At 37.4% G+C, this 9,815-nt stretch overlaps 1 long non-coding RNA gene across 1 annotated transcript in view; it reads right to left on the bottom strand.

Annotated features, from left to right (window-relative positions):
- The window catches only part of LOC131430353 (uncharacterized), a 28,458-nt gene extending 20,890 nt beyond the window's left edge, over positions 1 to 7,568 (bottom strand). The window contains exon 1 of the long non-coding RNA XR_009229514.1: positions 7,231 to 7,568. This is a non-coding gene — a long non-coding RNA (uncharacterized LOC131430353). The remainder of the gene's footprint in view (positions 1 to 7,230) is intronic.
- Between the last annotated feature and the right edge of the window lie 2,247 nt (positions 7,569 to 9,815).

A 9,815-nucleotide genomic window follows, 5' to 3' on the forward strand; every position in this document is an offset into this window, starting at 1 on the left:
ATAGAAAATGATTTTTTTCCTTTCTCATTTCAACTTTTTTAAATTGTAGTCTTTCGATGAGTTTTTGGTGTAATATATAAGAGAAAATGAATAATATGAAAAGGGTATCATTACAGCACTAGGTAGATTTAAACAGGTTTCTCTATTAAATGGACGTCAGGAAATTTATTAATTGCATATTATTTTACAAGTTTGACTCTAGATTATTATACATTTTCTGGTGGTTTGAACAGAACATTTACTACAAATTCTTCGTTGTCGGTAAAAATCTAACATTCGCGTGTAGTTTTAATCGTCATAAGGTTTTAAATCGATGTTGCTGTTGTCTATCCTGAATGTCTGGTTCGTTTATCATGCAAAAATCAAAGTTTTTATTTTTGAATGAACCTTTTACTCAATTGAATAGATTATGCGCAGTTGAAATTCGATTGGTTTTGATTTGATGCAAACTAACTTTAACAGTTCGGCTGAAAAGTTCGTATCGTTTAATAGAAACACACATTTTGTTGCCAAAATTCGTTTTTATTATTCAACATAATTGCCATCAGTGGCGATACAGCGATTATAGCGATCTTCCAACTTTCCGATACCATTTTTGTAGTACGATTTGTCCTTTGCCTCAAAATAGGCCTCAGTTTCAGCGATTTCCTCTTCATTGCTTCTAAATTTTTTACCAGCGAGCATTCTCCTGAGGTCTGAGAACAGGAAAAAGTCACTGGGGGCCAAATCTGGAGAATACGGTGGATGAGGGAGCAATTCGAAGCCCAATTCGTTCAATTTCAGCATGGTTTTCATCGACTTGTGACACGGTGCATTGTTTTGATTGTGAGCTCACGCGGCACCCATTTTGCTCAAAGTTTTCTCATATCCAAATAGTCGTGAATAATATGTCCAACACGTTCCTTTGATATCTTTAGGGTGCCAGCTATCTCGATCAACTTCACTTTACGGTCATTGAAAATCATTTTGTGGATTTTTTCACGTTTTCATCGGTAACAGCCTCTTTTGGACGTCCACTGCGTTCATAGTCTTCGGTGCTCATATGACCAGTACGAAATTTTGCAAACCACTTACGAATTGTTGCTTCGCCCGGTGCAGAGTCTGGATAACACTCATCAAGCCATTTTTTGGTATCGGCGGCACTTTTTTTCATCAAAAAGTACTGTTTCGTCAAAACACGAAATTCCTTTTTTCCATTTTTTTCACAATAACAAAAGTAGCTTCACTCAAAATGCAATATCTCACAAACTAATAATCAGACAGCTGTCAAATTTATACACGTATCTTTTGAAGGTTGGTACTACCTGAAAATGGTATGGATTTAATTTTAGTGGCGCCCTCTCATAGAAACGATACGAACTTTTCAGCCGATCTGTTATACGCGTGTCTTTTCACGGTTCTTCCAAAGATAATTTATTCCCCATGTGAGACTGCGAAAGAATTCCACTCGGTCCTAATTTTATAATCTTTCTCATAAAGTGCAGTAAATGCACTGTGTTTTCCTTGACTATTTTCGCGTCCAAACTACACGAAAAAATAAAAAAAAAATGTAAAATAATATGTGATGAATAAATTTCCTGACGTACATTTAATAGAGAAACCTGTTTAAATCTACCTAGTGCTGTAATGATGCCCTTTTCATATTATTAATTTTCTCTTATATATTAAACCAAAAACTCATCGAAATACTACAATTTAAAAAAGTTGAGATGAGAAAGGGAAAAAATCATTTTCTATGCCTACTTGTCCAAATCTGTCGCAGCTCGCTTCAGTCGCAGCTCGCTTCAGTAGTACAACAATCGCCATTGGGTGTGTGACGCCTTTTAATTCGGTTCCGCAGCGTATGGTGATAGCGCTCGGGTCTTCGGCTATATATAGTATTGTATTTGATCTTGATAATGAAACTACCTCTGTGTAATAGGTCGGTAGATTAGTTGTAGGGCATTTTCCAATAGGATGTTGGTGAAATATAGCGGCAGGAATACACGTCATTACCGTTTGAATAGTTGTGCGTTCGTGCAAAAAATGTGATTTGTTCAATTGCTTTATATTTGCTGATGGATAGAAGTACTTATAGTGTTGATGAATCGCTATTTTTGGCGGATCGATGAAAATTCTTGTCCTATTTTTGAGGTCTGGTATACTTATTACCTTGAATATCTCATATGATTCCTTCGAAATAATCATGGATTTCATTGTTATTTGATATGTACTGTTTTTCAGGTTGACTTCGTATTGGGTTGCAAATTTATCCAATGGAGCAAAACTATCATTAGGAAGATGTTTATTTATTTGTTGGATAAATTCATATTTTTCTTCTAAAGTGATAGGATGATTTTTCAGTTTTCTATGTCGGAAGATGATGCTTTCTATCAGTTGTTTAGCTAACATCATGGTGTCCAATAAATGATCGGATAAAATTCTGGCATAGGCTATCGTAAATCTTTGATTTAATTTTTCTATACCGTTGAAGGCATGACGAATCCTTTTTCAAAGAGGTTCGTTTGTTGATTTGTTTTTTCACTTAGTTGATTTAAGCTATATGTGACGTCATGAATTTTTTGTTCTTCGTTCATGTGCATTGCCGTAATTTGGTCTTCTAGCTCATTACCTCCGAATAACAAATCCTTGAGAAATCCGAAGATTCCTTTTCCTCTTTTTTCTGGCTGGCTCTAAAATCTCCTGTTTAGCTGCAATACATTGTTGTTCTTTGGAGGCGGTCAAATCGATGAGTGTCGGGTGGTTCATCTTCTTCTTTACTGCTTCAACAGCGGTTTTAATGTTCATACAAATGCTATTAATAAAATTTGCGTCTTCGGTCGGTGATACATTAGTGGCAATTTCAGTAGTCCAGACACCTGACTTCAGAAGACAAGATCCTTCGTGATCGAAAATGAATCCTGAATCTGATATAGGCTTTAGTTTCAATCCGGAAGACACGATATTAGTGCTGCTGTCGTCACGAGCATTTTGGCCCACATATTTGGTTTAGCTTTTATTAATCGCTTTCTCGGTCTTGATGGATGAGCAGTTTTATGATTTTCTGCTAGCTGCTTTACAAGATCTATGTCGATCTTTTGACGCTTGCCCCAGTCTGTCATTGCTCTTGAAGCTGAGCTCTGTTCGCATTTTTTACGCTTCGTCGAGAGTTCCTTTATGCACCCAACGAAATTGGTCGTTTCTCCCTTAACGTCTGATTTAACCAATTTCACTGTAGGTCGTATAAGTTTTGTGTTCTCTGTTTGTACTATAGCGGACCTTGTCTGTCCGTCTTTTGATCTTCGCACTTCCGTTATTATCCCTTTATGGAATTTTCCCTTCTTGCCTTCTTCTGGGAAAACTACGACATCGCCGGGTTGTAAAGGGTCAGCGGTTTGTCTCCATTTTTCTCTTTTATTTAATTTGGGAAGGTATTCAGTACTCCATCTATCCCAGAATTTACTAGTAGCAAGTTGAGCTTTCTTCCAGTTTTCTCTTGATGCTTCGGTTTTGGTTGTATCGTTAAGAGATGGATATGTTCCTCCTGAGCATCCAATCAAAAAATGATTTGGAGTTAAGGGTTCATCATCGTTGGTATCCATGGGTATGTGTGTGAGCGGTCGACTGTTTAAAAGATGCTCTATTTCAATTAAAGCATTTCTTAGCACACTTTCTTTTGGTTTTGATACCGGCCATAATTTTTCATTAAGAAGTTTCTTGACTTCTTGTATCATGCGTTCCCAAGCTCCCCAAAAATGTGGAGCAGAGGGTGGTATAAAATTCCATTTTATTCCTTCAATGGCTGTTCGGCACTCTAATTCCTTCATAAGTTTACTAGCTCCAACCATATTAGTTCCATTATCGCTATACATTTCCGATACCTTGCCGCGTCTGCTTTGGAGATTTTTGATGCAGATTATAAGTGAATCTGTACTTAAGTCATCTGCTAACTCGAGGTGTACCGCTCGGGTTGCCATGCAGGTGAAGAGTGCGCCCCAGCGCTTCTCGCATCTTCTTCCAATCACGATTTCCATAGGTCCAAAAAACTCTACTCCTGTGTGTGTAAATGGTTTAAGTCCGGGAGTCGTTCGACAGCTTGGCAGATTGCCCATTTTAGGTGGGTGGGGGCTTGCCTTTTTATTTTTACAAAACTGACATTTAGCTGCAACTCTTTTCACAGCGGTCCTAATGTTGAGAATCCAGAAATGTTTGCGTATTTGAGCTATGACAGTTTCCGTTTCTCGATGTAGGTATTGTTCGTGGAAATGCTTTATAATGAGGTTTGTTACGCGACCTCTGTTTGGTAGTAGTATAGGGTTCATGTTTTCTACTCGTCCGGAGATCCTAATGAGACCGTTTTCATTCAATTATAAATCGTGGTCTTTGACAGAACTCTCTCGTTGAATATTGTCGTTGTTAAGTAATGAAATAAGTTCTGATGGGAAGGACTGCTCTTGAGTTTGTCTCAATAGTAGGATTTCTGCTAGTTTAAAATTAGCAGGCGTTATGTGCCTGTTGAAATCGGTTTTCGTTACTTTTGCTTTCAGTTTCTCGACGTACTTTATCCAGTAACTAACTGCTCTCTTTAGTCGTTTCCAGTCCGAGCACCACTCTGTTTGTATAGTTATTGGGGGTTGTACCTCTTGTATGTTACAGATCCTCCTTTCTTCATCGGTTCTGTAGTTTGATTTTCGTCTTTTGGCCAGTCATCCCTCTCTTCTTTATCTTGTTTATTGGAAGTATCTATTGAGGTGGATGCTGCACTTGTTTCCTCAACGTCTTTTTTTTCAATGGTTTTCTTGGGATCTTTGGAGTTATTAAACGATTCATTTTTAGTTTTTATTTTGGTGTCATTTTTCTGGGAGGTTGTGCTCTCGTCGCTATTTCTTGTACGTAAATGGAGGAATGTATGATGGCGTGCCATGCATCCTTGTGTTCTACAGCTTGGCTTAGTCTCACAATTTTTGGATGAATGACCTAGTCGTAGACAATTGAAACATATGCGTTTCTCAAGAGCTAATGCGCGTTTTTTCTGTATTCATGTTTCTGAATTCCTGACATGATGTCAGCCAATGTCGGTGATTACAACAGAGGCATTTTACTGGAGGTTTGCATTTACCTTCAGTATGTAGATTTATCCTTGATTTTTCATTTTTTGGATATTCCTTTTCTGATTGACAAACCCTTTGTGCGACAAGAAGTGTCGCTCTCTTTTGTTGTGGTTTAAGGAATTCGTGTACATCCTTCAGCGTTAGTTTTTGTCTTGGCTGCCCGTTCGCAGGAGTCATGGCTTCGATTTCCTTGTCCGCCTATTGCTCTCTTAAATTGAGCGGCAGACGACATATGATTTCTGCTATATGTAATTGATTAGCAAGATTATCTTCACACTGTATTATCGACATATTTGAAACTAAACTGCCGAGTGTGACTACAAAGTCTACCATTGTTTGAGGGTTTTCCATACGTGGGTTCCGTAATTTTGTCAGATCCTTCCACAGTTCGTTGAATATCGCTAGTGGCTGTCCATATATACTGTCCAATGTTTCGATAACTTGTTTCTAGATTTGTAATTTCATCTGGTAGTTTTATTGTGGAAGCCGTGGAAGTACTGACAATTTCGGGATCGTTTTTAATTTGATGAATTTTGTTTGCCATTTCAAGCATGGCTTTTTGGAAAGCCTCGTCACGTATCTTTTGGCTTTCCAGCTGCGCCTCAAATTGACGCCGTAGCAGTTCAACCGTATCAACTGGGCTGCGTTCTTTGGACTTACTTCTCGTGGTTGTCCGTTTATATTCTTCCAGCTCCTTCTTCAGAAGCTGGATTTCCTTTATTTCTTCCTTACACCTTGGACAGTGCCAAGATTCCTTTACCGTAGGCTTTTTTTTCTAGTTTGGCGCATGCCATGTGGAACCAATTCCAATATTTCGTGCATTCCACCATCCATTCGTCCGCACTGTCCTTGTCCTGGCACAGGCGGCAGTTCCCGTTGGGATTGTTCACGTACGATGTGGAGGTCATATTTACGATGCTTCCTTCTCGTACGAATAGCGTGATATATTACCTGGTTGTGATATTATACTGACAGACGTCAAACACTCACTCCCTTGTGTATAATCCGTTATTAGCTGTGGATACACTCTTTTTCGTTACAACACGTTTATTTGTCCGCTATGAGCTACGGACACGCTTGAACTTTTATTTCGTTCCTTTTAACGTCGCGAAACTTTGAGGATAAATCCTCTCTGGAGCCACCATATATCGCCCACCGGTTGGGCGATCTTACGACGTTCGACCAAGGTTCTAGTTAGAGATGTCCTGCGGTACAAGCCACCTCTAAGTCTAGATTGATTCTATAGTTTGTAGCGCCTGCGTAACAAATGCTACACGCTATAGACTTTGGAATGGGGCCCTTCGTCCAAGGGAAGCAAGGTGGAAAGCAACGAAGAGCTCCGGTGTTTCGGAAACGAATGTTGGCTGAATGAGGTTTGAATTTTGACTGTGTCTTTATTGATAATTTTTGGGTTTTTATATCTAAATTTCTTAAAGCCAATTATTTACAAATATATAAGTACATTGAATATTTGAATGATTCCTTATGTTCCTACGTTGCGCCGCTTATGTTATTGAATATATATATCAATATATCGCGGTGCGACAATGGCATCGGCATCGAGAATGTTGACTTAGCATAATTTGTCTGTTTTACGATGTGACCGACTGGACTCAACGCCGAGTGCAGTTGATGTAATTGATTCTTCCTTGCGGTGTGCAGTAAGTACTAGTTGTATGAATTAAGTCGGTCAAAGTTTCTTTAATCATGAATGAACGAGTGTTACGGCAATAACAGCTGATTTTTGTTTTGGATTTAAGTTTTGCGTCGGCAACAACCATTAGAAAGATAAATGATTTCGGAATAGAATCCATTTGAAACGATGGAAAACCGAATATTCTATTCAAAGCTGTTATAAAAAGCTCCAACTATAGTCTATTGAATAAAAGTGGGAACGCTTGTTTTGACTGGCCATATCTCAGCTGTTAGAAGTCCGATTTTCAAAATTTGTTTAGTATTAGACAGATACGTCTTTCACAACGTAAACGGAACAGAAAAATTTTCAATTACACTTTGATAATGAAAGTAATGATCAAAAACGTAACTAATAGCACAGACTAACAGACAGGACACTCAAATTAGATTCTTCAATCATTTTAACGGTCATTTCGAATATTCCTTTATTTGGGACAATACTCACATGTGTCATGATGACGCCACGTTACCCTATCAAAAACATCCTGTCTGTCATCTAGACTGTGTTTATTTTTTTCATTCACCGACAGAGTTGCCATTCAAACAGAACCTGTAATGTATTGATTTGTATACGTCCATGCGAATTTCATGCAGGATACAGATTTAATACATATTGCCAAAACTATATACATAATTGTGCCTATTTCTCATCCTCCAACGCAAGACAAAATCGAACCCGTTTTGTTACAATATTTACTTGCTTCTGGTCTGCCGCCACTTAACTTCTGGTGAAAACTACCAACACAATAAAAAATAGTCTAGATGAACAACGTTGAGTCAAATAAATGGTTACCTTCCAACATCGCGAAAAAGTTAAATATATTCAGGGTTGTTACGGTGGCGCGAATTTCGCGGATTTGGCGCGTTTTCTGATCTAGTTTTGATAGGGTGGCGCGGATCTCGCGCGGATTGTTTTTCATCAGGTTCGGGAAAGAGAAGTCTAATATTTTTACAAGAACATAAAAAAATGAACATATTTCGGTTTCCGGTTCTTATTGAGCAGAGCTGAAATAGACTGCCCGTAGTTGCATTTTGTGATCGATCGCAAAAGTTAAAATGTACTGTGAACCAACAAACGATACTTGGGAGAAGCAAATCATTCATCATACATCGAAAATAACGTCGTTCATGACCAAAGGCTGTACTACTGATGTATGAAAGGAATGTTAGTTCTGAACACTGTTTCTAGAGACTGCAAGTTTTTCGGAATCTTTACGAGTTTCACGAGGAAGTGAGAAGATCCGGTTATGCTTTGGTAAACAATATGATCTCAACAAATTACTGTGTAAAACTATGGTAAACAATGGTATAATGGGTAAATATAATTTGTAACGGTTAATAATATGTACATATGATTAACAATGTTTACTAATCTACATTCTCAGGAAAAACTAAATTTGATCGGAACTGGATGACGTTGGTGGATCCCAACGGACAACTTTTCTCCGATTACATTTAATACGACAAAGAAAACCAAAGTACACATTTTAAAGTGTACTGTCGTATTTGCAACCGTAAGAAATCACGTTCAATAATCGAGGAATCTCTGCTTTGAAAGATCATGCTCGAAGTGCTAAACATAAAGGATTAGCCAATATAAACTCGATGCCTCAGCAGTTACGGTTGAAAGAAACAAGAGAAGCTTCTGTTAAACAAAATGAACCTGGCACTAAACCTGCTAATGAGGTATATACATGTTAATTGAACGAAAATTCTAGTATGATTCTCGTTTCAAGAAAATTATAGAAATATTTTGAATAGGAAATTTTGGAAATAATTATAATTTCTATGTAATATTTCATTCAGGCAAATACAATTCGGCTCTATGCTACTAACGAGCAAATATTGGAGAAGGAATTGATTTGGACGATACACACTGTTTTGAAAAATGAGTCCTTTAATTCCGCCGGAAAGGACGATAAGATCTTGCGACTCATCGCACCAAACGACCTTAAAGGGTTCAATCTGAATCGACAGAAGATGACTCATTTTGTTAATGAGGCTATAGGACCATATTTCAAAGACCTTTTTTTAAATGATGTCAAAGGGAAATACTTTTCGCTTGGAATATTGATAAAGTACCATTCACCGAAGCTCGAAAGAATTATTATTTTCCATCTCCATTTTCCGAAGATTATTATTTTCCATCTCGAAAGCAAATTCATAGGTAAAGCTACAGCGGAAGTATTACTGTTACACGTGAGTACAGACTTCTTAGTTATGGTTGGGCATGATGGACCAAATGTAAATAAATCTTTTTCAAGAAAGTTGAACAACGAGCTAATCAGAGAACATGGATATGGATCAAGATTAATCTATAACAATGCTTGCATAATACATACCACACACAATGCTTTCTAGTAATATTAGAGAACATTTAGTTTGATTGTTACACTATTAATTTATTTCTTCGATTCTTATAGCTATTCGGTTAAGAAGTTCCGATATGATGTCTCAGATCTTGCAAAATACTTATTTTATTACTTCGAGGTTCCTGCAAAATGGGAAAACTTTCATAAAAATTGCAACAAGAAACCTAAACGTTTTCAAAAACACATCGAGACGCGATGGGCATCTCTTGGCCCGGCTGCGTCGACTATACTTGCAAATTTTGATCAACTTAAACAACTCAAACCAAATATTCAAAAAATGAATAAGCACAGTTTCTATGAGAAATAAATTTTGAAATTACTTACCCTTCCTGATATAAAAGAACAGATAATGTTCATTATTGAAATAACGCAGAATCATTGATAAAATTTTTGGAAACAAATGATTTTATATTGTTTGATGTTTACGATAAGATTAATAAGTTTATCGCAATGTTTTTGACGAGAGTCTACGATCCCGAAAAAATAGCAAATGCGCTGGATGAAAAAAAGTTACAGGAGAATGATCTCTTGAACGACGAAGATGTTATTATTTACAAATCGGTTTGTGATGGTGCTGGAAATACCGTACAGTGGCCTACATTCAAACAACGCGTCAAGAAACATTATTTCACATTTGTAAATTATTTGTTCCAAAAAA

The sequence above is a fragment of the Malaya genurostris genome, chromosome 2, assembly GCF_030247185.1.
Source record: "Malaya genurostris strain Urasoe2022 chromosome 2, Malgen_1.1, whole genome shotgun sequence".
NCBI lineage: Eukaryota > Metazoa > Arthropoda > Insecta > Diptera > Culicidae > Malaya > Malaya genurostris.